Raw genomic sequence first — 15030 nt, 5'->3', positions numbered from 1 at the left:
AATTTTATAAAAGCAATACATGCATAATCATTGTAGCAGACACCCTTGTCCATCCTTGTCTAGGTCTTACCACGAAAATTGTCAAGTCTTATCATTTCTTTTCCAGTCTTTCTTGCTGCCAAAAAGGGTCCCATAGCCATGTTGTGACAGTGTTGCTGGGAGATTCTGGGGGATAGTTTCTTTATTAATGAAAGAAATGAGCCATGGAGACGGGTTTTGCCACCCTGGGCTGGCTTTCCCAACTTTCTGGCTGTGAATATAGTTGTGGTACCTAAAGATATAGCAGCCATCTTGCTATCAAAGGACAAAAAGTTAACACTGTGAAAATTCTAGAGAGGAAGAAGAGTTTGTGGTTATATTTGAAAACTATTGAACAGCCCCTGGATCACCAATCTCTGATTTTTTTGCTGTATATATCATACATTTCTTACTGATTAAAGTCATAGTTATTTGTACATTTCAGTTCTTATGGTTCAATGCTTTTTAATTTATGAAGATTGAAAAATTTGGAAATAGAGGCGCCTGGGTAGCTCAGTCAGTTAAGCGTCCGACTTCCACTCAGGTCACGATCTCGCGGTCCGTGAGTTCGAGCCCCGCGTCGGCTCTGGGCCGATGGCTCTGAGCCTGGAGCCTGCTTCCGATTCTGTGTCTCCCTCTCTCTCTGCCCCTCCCCCGTTCATGCTCTGTCTCTCTCGGTCTCAAAAATAAATAAACGTTAAAAAAATTTAAAAAAAAAAAAGAAAAAATAGGAAATAGAATATCTTAAAATAAATGTTAAACTTAATCTTACACCTACATAGTTCTATATACTGCTTGCCAATTTAGGTCATTCCCCTTAGATTTACTTTAGTTGCCCTGACCTTTCTCCCACATCTTCTTTTCTTAGAAAGTCTTTTTATGTGGATTGCTCTCTTTTTAGGGAATTCAAATCAATCATATCAGAACAACATTATACGTTATGATGCTTATGTGAAAACTGGTTGCGACTTGCCTAGGAAATCTAAGAAGATTTACTGACAACCTTCCACATGTGGGCACACACAGTTCCATGTAAATGTCACAGCCCATTAACTAATACTGATCATTCCTAAGATAACTTGGAAAAATTTCTTTCCATATGTATGTGCAGCTATTCTGATATTAGTAGATTTCCTCACTAGTTGACATGCTTCCTCTCCTCCTAAAGCAATCCCCTTTACTCCTCCAGCCATTTGCACTTATACCTATTAATCTCCCCAATGTTTCTTATTTGAGGTCCTTCTATGCATGTATCAGCTTCAATTTTTAATCAATTTGGAGAACACTCAAAACATTTTCTATTTGTGCCCTTTTGATAATCAACCGTAACACACAGCCTAAAAGCTAAAAAAGAAGTGTCAACATACTATCATCATGAGTGTATTGCAATGTAGCCAATGGTATATTTTTGTTTAGTGAGCTCTGCTGACCTCCTGATGGCCAGTCATGATCTTAATGAACTATAATTCAACGCAGCAGCACTTCCATGACACCTTGCAGCATGCCAGGGATCAGTAGAGATATATGCTTATGGGCAACATTCTGATGGAAGACAGGATATAGATCTCTCCCTGCTACAGTCTGAAGCTTGGCCACCTGAACACAACCTATCTTCCTTCAAAGCAATGCAGTTGTTAACCCAGAACTTCCATTCCTGTCGATTTCCCTTGCATTAAGTTCCATTTATTCTACATGTGTCCACTGAGATGTTTTAAAGTTATATTGCCAAATTTAGATTATGTGCTGCAGGATTACTTATCAACTGGAAACACTTTTAATGCCTCTGCACACGTAAATTTTTCCTGGTTGTCAAACTCAGAGAAATACTTTTATCAGAGATGTTTGAATATGCGTTGGTTTCTGGCCTGAGAGGTGATCTTGGCTGTGGGTATTCCGTGAAATGAGTCTTTGAACCCTATCACTTTAGGAGAATTTATTCTAGATTCAAATTCCTAAATTCATTTATTTCATTATTTTTTGTCCACCATATAGACTTTGTGTTCTGGATTTTAACCACTATTATTATTATTTGATGATTTGATGATGCTGATGGTTGTTATCTGCACAGTAATGTAGATAGGCATCATATATTTCCTAATTTCAGAAATGCCCTTTCCTAGACTCCTTTTTTTTTTTTATACCTAATTGTCATGAAGTAGCACTGACTTTTCCCCATTCACATTCCAGCTTCTGTACTCTCAGCCTGGACTGAACTGATCCCCTCGGTCACTCTATTACATATGATATGATTTATTTTAGCCATAGTTTGGTCATTTTCACATTTTCATTATTTGATTAGTGGAAAATTCGGTAAAATAAACAGAACCTACTCTAGCTATTTTAATAGACTTAGGTACTTAAAGAATTATTTGAAGGACTCTAATCTGGGCTTTTTTTGAGTGATCACTTCACAACTAATCCTTTAGGGGAACAACTTGCTTTCAGGCTGTCACTGGAGCTAAGTCAACATCAAAAAGCCATAGTGCAATGACCTCTCATACTCATAAGGTTAGAGTATGGACTTCCAAAGCCACTGGACAGAGATTAGAAAGTCACATTAAAATGCTGGAACAATTGTAACTGTCTCTTGACACAAGGAACTGGGGAATGGACAAGACTTCAGAATGCTGTCACAGGAAACTTTCATCTCTGAGAATGAATGGCTGGAGTTAATTATGCCCCACTTATGCCTTCCAAATATCTCAGACTGCTTTTCATTAGCAGGACTTAATTCACATCTGAAACTCTGGTTAGAGAGGGAAATGTAGTGTTCAATAATCATTAAAAATTGCAGGATGGTTGAATCACATTGTGATACTAAATAAAAAGTATATACTATGGATAATTATGATCTTAGTGTTTTTTTAATATAATAAATAATATATAGCAGCTCTAAAAGTATCATTTTTTATGAGATCATTGACAGACATTTTTAATTCTCATTTACCTCAGACCTCTCTGAATTTAGGCTTTTGTTTTCAGAAAAGAGTACCCTGGCTGCCAGAGTTTCCCATGAGATCATATTGGGATGGACTAAGTGTAAGTAATAACTGTGTGTGGATGGTATTGAAGGAATGTACTGGATAATATGAAATTAAAATAGATGATGAAATTTGAAGATAGTAGCCACTTTTTTAATATTACTATCAATTTATTTTTTTTTCAAATTGTCTGTGGAATTCATTATCTCAGAAGATATTTATTTACCCAATATTAGGGAGACATGAAAAATTTTTTTTCATAGATGACAGTGGATATGATTGAATTTCTAAATAGATTTTGAATCCCAAAAAGAAGACCATTGATCTGAAATTCAATGATTGCTGAAATTATTGAATTGCAAAATAGTACTTACTTTACTGTATAGTTTTACGTCTTATTTCCAGAAATATTTAAGTGGTTCTCTGAAAAGATTGGTAGGATAATATATATATGATGGCCCTAGACAATTTCAGACTTATCTTATTATCAATGAGTTTTTAAATCGTTGAGCAAAATAATTACCATTTTAATGATTTCAAAGTCACAGTTAAAAGCAAATGACCAAGATAATGAAAGTATTGTCAAGCATGTTTTGTTGATTCTTGATCAAAATGTTTTATGCTGAAGATATTAGTCCTGTGTGATATTTGTAAAATACACAAATGATCTAATATAGATTCAATTACATACTGCTTTCGTATATATTGCCTCATTTTTTTGTCTTGCTGTGGGTAGTACATTTATATAACATCACTAAAATTACAACCAGTGTAAAAAAAAAACAAGAAAATTAAAATAAAAAAATGCTACTGAGTACAGATTTTCACAAGGATTGAAAATTTAATGATTCATAATGACTTGGCAAATTCATGAGTAGTAATTTAGTCAAAAAGTTGTTGCTGACATAATTGCCTGTTTAGTTAATTTCCATAATATTCATAAAATCTGTTTGATTTGGACATTCTTGATTTGCTATCTCAACCAATGCATGATTCTGACTCAATTTTTTCTAAGAGAAGAAAAAGTAGTCTCACCAACGATTAATTTAAAATAAATTCAATTACTTTTATGTAATGTTCAACAACATCAATGCAATTTCCAAAACATAAGTGTAATTATGTTTGTCTTTCATTTTGGATATTGCTCACAGTTTTCAAAAATTAGAGATTTTAAACATTTAAAAATATTTTTTAATGTTTATTTCTTTTTGAGAGAGAGAAACAGAGCATGAGTGGGGGAGGGGCAGAGGGAAACGGAGATGGAGATCTTGAATCAGGCTCCAGGCTCTGGGCTGTCAGCACAGAGCCCAATCCGGGGGCTCGAAACCACAGACCATGAGATCATGACCTAAGTCAAAGTCGGACTCTTAACTGACGGAGCCACCCAGGTGCCCCAAGACTTCAAACAGTTTTAATAAATTCCTTAACTCCGATGTACATATAGTTTCTATAGATAATCGTTAAATAAATTTGATCCTCTTCTGTATACTTAGTAGTAGGCAGACATGTGTTGTTAGCTGCCTGCTCATCCATGGTTTTGAAGGTTTTTGAAGTAAAACGGGCACTCATCTCCCCATTCTTTACTCAGTTTTAAGAGTTCATCACAATACTCTGGTTTCTCTTCAGATCGCATAAATCTTTCGCCTTTTACTAAAGAGTTCATCACAAATAATCCTATATTCCCATTATTACATTTCTTAAGAACCAATTTAATCAAATTTCTCAAATCATAACTACGTAACAATGCTCATTAGGCCAAGTGTTGGCCTTGTGCAGCTGTGTGGATAATGCTGTCATTATATGCAGTGGGGAAGGTCTGAGGCTGAGGGAAGGGAACATTTGTGGACATAAGAAGTTGAGATGCTTATTAGACATTCATGCAGAAAGGTCAATTCAACAGCTCAATGGAAGGGTCATATTTGAATATATAAATCAGAGAATCAGTCAACATGGAGATGGTATTTAAGACTATGAGTGTCGATGAGCTGAGCCTGGAAGATTGGTGTCTATAGAAAAAAAAAAGAGAGCTTAAAACTAAAGCTCAGGTCAACGTCACATAAGGCAATTATGCAGAGGAGGAACTGCCAGAGTGGATTGCACACAACCAGGAAGAACATAAAGCAGAAAAGATTTTCAAGAATGAGAAAAGCTCAACCATGTCAGATCCTGCTGCGGGGTTGAATTAGATGACGACAAATGATTTCCCGTTGGGTTTGACAAAGTGTGAGGTGCTGGTGGTTTTTAAAGGATCCTTTTAGTTTGTGGGGCCAACTGCAAAATGAAAATGTGGTTCCCTTTGTTCAAATAGCAGGAGGACATTGTTGTCAAGGGTACTGAAATACGAAGTTTTTCCTTTCTTTCACAGGCTTTCTCTTAACCTGTCACGGTGATTTTTGGCTATTTAAAGTTGCATTGTGCAGCATGGAGATAATTGCCAGTAAAGTGCAGACCTTTGCAGGCAACAAGGGGCCCATCTTCAGGCTGGCATATTCATGCCAGTGTGTACAGCCACTGAACTGAACTGACGTGCCATGACCAGTAAGGATGAGGAAGTCAAGCCTGGTATGTGTCCTTCCATAAGCTTTCTATCCCAACTCTTGCCGGATGGATGACACACAAAAAGTTTGCAATCTCTGACTGGGACATGCTTGACACCTAGATTAGAAATAGGAGAAAGGGGTGCCGGCGTTGCTCAGTCAGTTGAGCATAGGACTCTTGGTTTCAGCTCAGGTCATGATCTGTCAGTGATATGTGGGTTTGAGCCTCTTGTTGAGCTCTGCACTGATACTGCAGAGCCTGCTTTGAGTTCTCTCTCTGCCTCTTTCTCTGCCCCATCTGTCTCTCTAACAAAATGAATAAACTTAAAAATATTAAAAACAAACAAAAGAAATGGAAAGATTTGATACTGCCAAATGTGCCTCTTAATACATCAAGGTGCCAGACAGCTGGTGCCTTGCCCTGTACTGAGACAACATGGGGCAGTTGACCCCCAATGACCCACCCTCTACATACCCAGGCTTCTGCTCGGGATGGCCGTGGGCAGGAGTAACTGGGTAGATGTGGGCAGGGGGAGGTCAAGTAGGACTTGGGGGCCAGGGGCAACAAGTGTTCCAGAAAGGCAGGGAGGTGCTGGGAGGGATGGCCTGCGCTAGCCATGATAAGTTCCAAGATAAGCTTATCAAGAATTTCAAGATGGCAGCATCAAAGCATTCATCTCCGAGAGCATGTTCCCTCTCAGCCTGTGCTCTTATGTGATTGTCCTGGTCTTAAAGCCATGAAGCTGGCTCTGTTTTCTGTGGAAAATACTTTTATAACAACGTCTAGACAGTCGTTTGACCAAACAAGTGGGCATCATAACCTAGCCAAATTGCTAAGTTGGCACATAAAATAAAACATATGTATGTTGGTATGTGTGCGGGGGTATCTTGCCGAACCTATGATGTTTACTAAATTGACAGTGCAGTATCACAAGTTATTATAAGCCATGAGTATTTTGATCTCCATATAATAGTTATTGTTTACACATATAAGCAATAATTGGATATGGGTCACATTGTGTTTATGAGCATTAATTTTATGTGGTAATTTGGCTAAGCAGTGTTACCAGATATGGTCAAATATTCTGGATGCTTCCATAGAATGTTTTTAGATGAGACTGACATTTAAAATAGTGGACTATGAGTAAAGCAGGTTGTTCTCTATCATGTGAGTGGGCTTCATCCAAAAATCAAAGGCCTTGAGAGAGCATAGACTGATCTCCCTGGAGCAAGAAGGAATTCTGCCAGTTGACGGCCTTTGGACTTGAACTATAGCATTGCTCATCCCTAGTCTCCAGCCTGCTGGGCCACTCTGCAGATTTTGGACATGCCAGCTTCCATAATTACATGAGCCAATTTCTTAAAATAAATTTATATAGCTTATCTATATACCTTATTGGTTCTGTTTCTCAGGATAACCCTGAATAATACAACATGTCTTCCAATTGTGAAGTTATTGATGCATTAATATCTGCCATGTGATGTAGAGAAGTTAGAAACAAAAAAGCAAATTAATTCATGTAGATTAAAAGTTGTTGATGTTCCCATTATTGTGCTCATTAGTTTATATCATTACACATAATTTATTAACTTATTTTTTATTGTTAAAACCTCTCTTTTCCTTTTTAAAAACATGCTCTCTGTTTTTCTAATTTGCAAACTTTTCTTGTGAGTTCTTTCAATTAAGTTCCTATTTTTCACTTTGTCTTTGTTTTTTTGCTTCAATTTGACTTGTTCCAATTTTTTTAGATCAGAAGCATTACTCCCCCTTTTCTAAACAGAAACTTTCTTTAGAAAAAAAATTCACACTTATTCTTTCTCAAACTCAGTATGGCCTTTAAATCCAGGAAAGAAGAGCCTCTTCCCTAGGTACCAACATTTAGAGGGTCACGCATTGCACAAATACTATTCAGGCTCAGGAAATGCTCCATAACTTCCCTCAAGGTGGGGGTGATATATTGAAAGATTCTGTGATGGTGCTGAATCTAATATTAGATATTAGAATAAACACTGCCTAGAAAAATGGTATGTGTTTGACCAGTGGAAGAACTTAGGTACACACATGAACATTTAGTAAAACGGCAAATTTTGCCTCCAGATAATGGGAATGCAGTTGCTTTCTGTCATAACCTGGAATTATTTCTTTGGCTTTTGAATCATTCTTTGTATTGCTTCCTTTTGCATTCTAATACATGGTGTTGGAAGTGTTATTAATAGTAATGCTACTCACAACAGTTTCAAATCTTGCACAAAACAATTGATGAATCTAAGTGAATGGTATGTAGGTGATAACTGTACTATCTTCCATATTTCTGTAGTTTTGGGATTTTTCACAAGAAAAAAAAGGAAGGTGCTGAATATTACATATATTATGCTTTTTGTGTAAGAAAGGAAGAATAAGAATATATGCTTATATTTTCTTGTATTTGCATAAATTTAGAAGGGTACAAAGAATTAAAGAGAATATTGATGGACATGTGGGAAATGGGTGAGAAAAGGTAAAGCAGGAAGGAGACTTCTTTTTGGAAATACATATATATATATATATATATATATATATATATATATATATATAGTTTGAAACCATATAAATGTCTTTCTTATTAAATTATTCTATTAAAAATAATAAAATTTTCAAATGACCAGCTACCTGAAAGCAGCCTGGCAAATCTCTATGGCTCTAGTAGGGGAGTACGGAAAAGGGAATTATCTGTATGATTTAGGGGCTGGGTAGTCATTGGCATCTTCTATAATATTGCAGGTTAAATGTATTGTCTTAGATTTATATGTCTCTAATTTCAAGCAATGACTATGCAGTTATCTAGATGAGTGACCTTTGGTTAATTGTTCCACTTTTCTGAACTTCAACGTCTTCAATCATAATATAGGGAAATAACTAATTAGTAAGATATCTGAGAACAAAAATGAGGTGATAAAAGTGAAACATTTCACTGGTGCCTACTGTCTATTCAGTGTTGAATCCAATCAAGAGTAACTATTATGGTCATCACTATAATTTTATTAGATTGAAAGGGAGTATACTGTGAGTTAGCAAATATATTTGTGAGAAGAGCTATTTTAAATATAAAATCCTCACTTGAGGACCCTATGTCTCAGTTGGACATATAAAGCACATCTTGATGCCAAGAATGAAGAAGCCATGGGAGTTTTTCAGTAGGCCATTGCATCTGTCCAGGGCATGAAAGTGAGAATCAGACCGTCAAGAATGCACATGGAGGGCACCTGGGTGACTCAGTTCGTGAAGCGTCTGACTTTCGCTCAAGTCATGATCTCAGCGTTCTTGAGTTTGAGCCCCAGATCAGACTTTCTGCTGTCACCATGGAGCCTGCTTGGGATCTTCTGTTCCCATCTCTCTCTCTCTCTCTCTCTCTCTCTCTCTCTCTCTCTCTCTCTCTGCCCCTTCCCCACCTATGCGTGCATATGCCTGCTCACTCTCTCTCTCTCTCTCAAAAATAAATAAAATAAAATAAAATAAAATAAAATAAAATAAAATAAAATAAACATTAAAATAAATGCACATGGAAATCAAAAAGCAGAGAAACTGAAAGGATTTTAAAAGATGCAGAATTGGGGACTAAGTGGCTCAGTCAGTTGAGCATCCAACTTGGGCTCAGATCATGTTCTCACAGTTTGTGAGTTCAAGTCCCACATAGGGCTTTCTGCTGTCAGCACAGAGCCCACTTTGGATCCTCTGTCCCTTTCTCTCTCTGTACCTCCCCTGCTTCACATGCTCTCTCTCTTTCAAAAATAAAAATATTTACAAATACATAATTGAATATATGTAGGGGTTTAGAAAGACAAAATCAGGTGTAGGAAGATGAAACTAAAATAATGAGAAGCGGAAGACAAGGAGGAGGGCTTTATCATTCATTTTATTGTCAGCATGTCTGGGTGAATTGTTAATTACATTTTGGATATTGTACTAGTTTCTCATTGCTACTGTAAAATATTGGCAAGACTGATGTCTAAAAACAACAAAGATTTACCATTTTATATTTCTAGGTGTCAGAAGTCCTCAGTAGGTCTCAATGGGCTCAAATCAAAGCATTGGCAGGTCTAGGTTCCTTCCAGAGGCCCTCAGGGAGAACCTATTTCTTGTTTTTTCCAGTTTCTGTGGGCTGTACACATTATTTGGCTCATGACCTCTGCCTTATTCAGAGACAGGAATTGCTAATTAGTTTTTTTTTTTTTTTTTTACATAGCATTTCTGACACTGATGCTGCTGACTCCCTCTGCCTCATAAGGACTCATGATTACATTGAGTCCACCCAGATAATCAAGGATAATCTCCTTATTTTAATGTCTCCTGATCAGCAACCTCAATTCCATTTCCAACCTTAATTTCCTTTGCCATATAACATAATGAATTCACAGATTGCAGGATTAAGTTATAGATATGTTTGGGGAGTCATTGTGCTGCCTAAAAAAGGCATGCTATACATAAAGCTCTTACATTAAAAACAACATTAATTTAAAAGATGCTCGTGGTGAAAATAGCAACTAGAGTCAGGAGGGGAAAAAATAATATGGGCAGAGAATGAGGGATGAAAATGATAAGTGCTGGAGTCCCCAGACCTCTCTAATAAGCCTCATTGTTTTATAGGGAAGAAGAAGAAAGAAAGAAAGAAAGAAAGAAAGAAAGAAAGAAAGAAAGAAAGAAAGAAAGAAAGAGAAAGAGGAAAAGGAAGAAGTAGGGAGGGAGGGAGGAAGGAAGAAAGGAAGGAAGGATCAGATGATTATCTCAGGGACAAATATATTCAATAATTTCCATATAAGTAGAATGTTAAGCTTTAAAATAAAATAAAAAAGCTGCTAAACATAAGAGTATTATAGTCTCATTTCTAAAAGTATACCTAAGACATAGTAATACCACCAATAAATCAAATAACCTGTAATAAAAAATGAGCCATTTCAAACTTGCTAGGTCTACAAAACTTTGAAAGTTTTACATTTACATTAAATTCTTCAAAATGATTCTATAGGATAAATGCAAATAACTTCACGCTTTATAATAACAGACACTTAATTTTAGGACGTTTCATGGAACTATAGATGTTGGAAAGTTAAAAAGTCTCTGTCTCTATTTATTAATCATTATTTATTTTAATTCCTAGCTCTACAAAGAGTATAATTTCAAATACCAAGACTTAGAACTCTGGGATAGGAAATGTATATGTTTACTTTTTTGTACTATGTGTTTTAATGGCATCATTTAAACTCTAATTATGCATGAAATTATATTGGATTTCTCACTAAATGCAAAGGAAGAAATGTTTTCACGATTCATTGTTTGGTAAACATTTCTAAAACTGTATTGCTGATACAGCTCATCAACTAAACCTTATGAGAAATGAAGTGTATGGGAGGAAAACACTAATTAGGGAGATTTTCTTTCCCAAATACACATGTGGAACTCCTATTAATGTCAATCACAAGGAGATATCTTTCTGATGAATACCCCTAGGTAACAACACATCTCCCCTTGTCTTTCCAATTATAAACACAACATCTTTTTTAATTGTTAACAAGTTGCATTACATTCTAAATCTAAAACTTTGGTTTCCTCAAAAAGAGTATATGATTTAAGCTGAAGTATATTCAGATGATATTTATGTTATGAAATGTAGTTTCCAAAAGTGATTTTGAATTAATTTGTTTTATACTGGTTTTATATTCACTAAACTGAATCGTTTCTATAACTGAACTTTCCACTGAATATTAGCCAAGATTTACCATTAGTTTCATGGGAAAATAGCTTACTTGATTCTTTATGTGTTATTTTTAAATGATTATGTTTGAACTGAGCACTACAATGTAGACTACACAGGTGTTCTCCATAATCTATAAACACCACAGTGCGCTAATTTAATATATAATTTACTAAATATTTAGAGATTTCACCATGCTGTGGTAATGTGTAAAATCGTTCTCAATACTACACAATATATGAATGCATACTGTTATTCTTGCTCAGGACAAAAAAGAAAAGAAAGAGCAAAAAAGAAGCAGTGTGTGTTCCACCAAAAATACACATAACTCTGCTTATCAGCTAATCCTTAAAATGTATGTAAAAATATATAAAAATTATATCAAAAAATATTATTTCTCCACAGATAGTAAAAATTACTTCCAATAATTCAGATAGACTGTGTTGTGTATCACATGGCATATTAGTCAGGGTTCCCAAGAGAAACAAAACTAATATTTTAACATATACTTATATAAATATGAATATACATATAAATATAAATATATACCTTATTATATAGGCTGAGAAGTTCTACAGTCTGTCATCTGCAAGCTGGAGAAACAGGAACAACAGTATAAAATTCAGTCTGGGTCTGAAGTCCTGCCAGAGGCTCCTATGGTGAGGGCAGGAGAAAATGGATGGATGTCACAGATAAATAAGGCATAGAGAGACTTTGTTCTTCTTTGACCTTCTTGCTCTCTTCAGGGTCCCCCTGGATTGGATGGTGTGCACTCACATTGGTGAGTGTATATCTTCATTACTCAGTCTACTGATTCAGATGCTAGTCTATTCTGGAAACACCCTCACAGATACACCCAAAAATAATGTTTGCCAGCTCTCTAGGCACCCTTTATCCCAGTTAAGGTGACACATAAAATTAACTATCACACATGGTGACTCCGAAATATTATAGGCTCAAAAATTCCAGGGCATATGCACTAATCAGGATATTGTTTATGGTTTATATTGATTATAGGGATGATGGCAAAGATGGACTATATTCACCATTGAAGGAGATGAGCTCTAGAGTCAAACTATTAGAGTTGAAACTTATTTCCAAATATCTTCCAAACATAAGCCATATTACACTCTTTCACATCCTTTTTATAAATCCCAGAGTTAAATTATTCAACAAAGTAATTAAGAGCATTGTGCAAATATTTTATCTTAATTCTTTCTACTTCACCAATATGCACTTAACAAATTGGGTATCTTTACAGTTGACTTTTCAAAAGAGGTTAAGTGGTTTAAAAAGTGATTGGATGGATTTTTGGTTTTAGTTCCAAGGTGTAAAGATCTTGGAAGTTATCATTCCCATCTTCACAACATGAAAATTTGGACTACTGACCTATCAGAGAACTGTCCTTTTAGAGAACTGAATTTGCAGGACAAAATATGACGTCAAAATCTGGAGACAGAAAAAAAAAAATTCTGGAGACAGGAAAATCCAGAGAGTCATAACCAAGATCTGCTTCCCTGGAGCACAAGCTGCTGGAGCTATACATTTGTAGAGACATGTAAATGGAAACTTTGGCAAGTTGCTGGAGGCTTTGTGAAGACTAGCCTGAGAATGAGACACTACAGGGGCTGTAATCTTAGGAAGCATCTTACACTTTCATGGGTTTTATCTCTAGGAACCCCATCAGGATCCCATGCTTAAGAGCCAAGAAATATCCCCTGGTGACTCTGGAAATTTAGGGGAGGAGTAATCTTTGTAAAATAGGACCAGGACCTACTCTACAACAAAAGTCTGCATTCCAAGAGGGACAACTTCACCAGAAACTTGTTTCAGAGCTGTGGGGGAAGGGCATTCCTCTCATTTGGTTAAAAGTAATGAAATGGAGAAAGAGTTTACAAGTTAACATCAGCTGGAGAAATTTCAGAAAAGGCTGACTTTAGAATAAGGAAAATTATCAGAAATTAAAAATGTACTACATAATGATAAGGTTGTCAATACTACAAGAAGTTATACCAATCTTAAATCTGTATGCACCTAACAACAGAGGATCACAGTGAACAAGGCAAAAACTAATAAAACTACAAGAAGAATAAACAAATATATTATTATACTTGGAGACTTCAATACCTTCTGTAATTGGTAGATCAAACAGCATAAAATCAGTAAGGATATAGTTGACCTGAACAGCAGTATCAACCAACTTGATATAATTAAAATTATACAACATATTATCTAACAACTGCAGAAAATAAGTTACTTTCAAACATGTAGGGAATATTCACTAAGATAGAACTTATTTTGACCATAATGACTTAACAAATTTGAAGTAAAAACTTACAAATGCATTTTCAGACAGCAATAGAATTATCTATCAGTCAACAGAAAGGTAGCTAGAAAACCCCAAAATATTTGGCAATTTACACATTGAAAAATAGCACATGGGCCAAAGAAAATGTCTGAAAAGAAATTTAAAATATTTTGAACTAAATTAAAATGCAATGTATAATACTATGCAATAGCAAAGGCAGAAAGGCAGTGCTGGGAAATTTATAATGTTAAATGCATATATTAGAAGTGAGAAAGATATAAGATCATTAACTTCAGCTTCCCTGATGGGAAATTAGAGACAGAAGAGAAATTTAAGCCAAAACAGGTAGAAGAAAGGAAAGAATAAAACTTAGAGCGGAAACCAATAAAACTGAAAATAGGAATACAATAGAAAATATCAACAAACCCAAAAGCTGTTTGTTTGAAAAGATCAGTAAAACTGATAATCTTCTAGCCAAGCTATCCAACAAAGGCACAACTCTTAATATCAGAAAAGAATGAATAATCATCACTACTGATCCCATGAACAGAAAAAAAAACAGTAATAAAGAGATCCAATGAATATTTGTATGCCCACAGTTAAATAATTTAGATAAAGTGGAACAATTTCTTGATGGACATAAACTACCAAAACTCATACAAGGATGAACAGGTTACCTAAATAGCCCTATATTTATGAAAGATGTTTAACCAATAATTATTTTTAAAAAATAGTAAATAAACTTTCAAAAAATTAGTCAACTGGTCCATACAATTTCACTAGTGAGTTCATTGAAGAAAAAAATTATATCAATTCTCCACAAAATAGAAGCAGATAGAAGTCTTCCTAATACATTATATGAGTCCAGCATTACCAAACACTAAAACTGGATAAAGACATTACAAAATTGGAACACTGTATAGCAGTATCTCTCGTGAACATAAGCTCAAAGATCCTCAACAAATTATTAGCATATTGAATTGAAAATGTATAAAGATGGGCTGCTAGGTGGCTTCAGCATCTGAATCTTGATTTCTGCTCTGGTCATGATCTCACAGTTCATGAGCCCCATATCAGACTCTATGCTGACAGCATGGGACCTGCTTGGGATTCTCTTTCTCCTTCTCTCTCTGTCCCTCCCCTGCTCTCATACACGCTCTCCCTCTCTCTCTTTCAAAATAAGTAAATAAACTTATAATACAAATAAAAATGGGGGTGCCTGGGTGCCTCAGTAAGTTGAGCATCCAGCTTCAGCTCAGGTCATGATCTCATGGTTCATGAGTTTGAGCCCTGCATCCAGCTCTGTGCTGACAGCTCAGAACCTGGATCCTGCTTCAGATTCTGTGTCCCCCTCTCTCTCTGCCCCTCCTGAGCTCATGCTCTGTCTCCCTCTCTCTCAAAAATAAGTAAACATAAAAAAAAATTTTAAAAAGAAATAAAAATGTATAAAGAGAAGT

The 15030-nt window shown here is 35.6% G+C and overlaps 1 long non-coding RNA gene across 1 annotated transcript in view; it reads left to right on the top strand.

Annotated features, from left to right (window-relative positions):
• Positions 1-15030, top strand: part of LOC128314498 (uncharacterized) — a 143637-nt gene that overhangs the window by 51097 nt on the left and 77510 nt on the right. Inside the window, exon 3 of the long non-coding RNA XR_008296215.1 lies at positions 3001-3057. This is a non-coding gene — a long non-coding RNA (uncharacterized LOC128314498). The remainder of the gene's footprint in view (positions 1-3000; positions 3058-15030) is intronic.

The sequence above is a fragment of the Acinonyx jubatus genome, chromosome A1, assembly GCF_027475565.1.
Source record: "Acinonyx jubatus isolate Ajub_Pintada_27869175 chromosome A1, VMU_Ajub_asm_v1.0, whole genome shotgun sequence".
Classification (NCBI taxonomy): domain Eukaryota; kingdom Metazoa; phylum Chordata; class Mammalia; order Carnivora; family Felidae; genus Acinonyx; species Acinonyx jubatus.
Note: the sequence above shows the minus strand (reverse complement) of the source record. Positions and strands in the feature narration are given on the sequence as shown.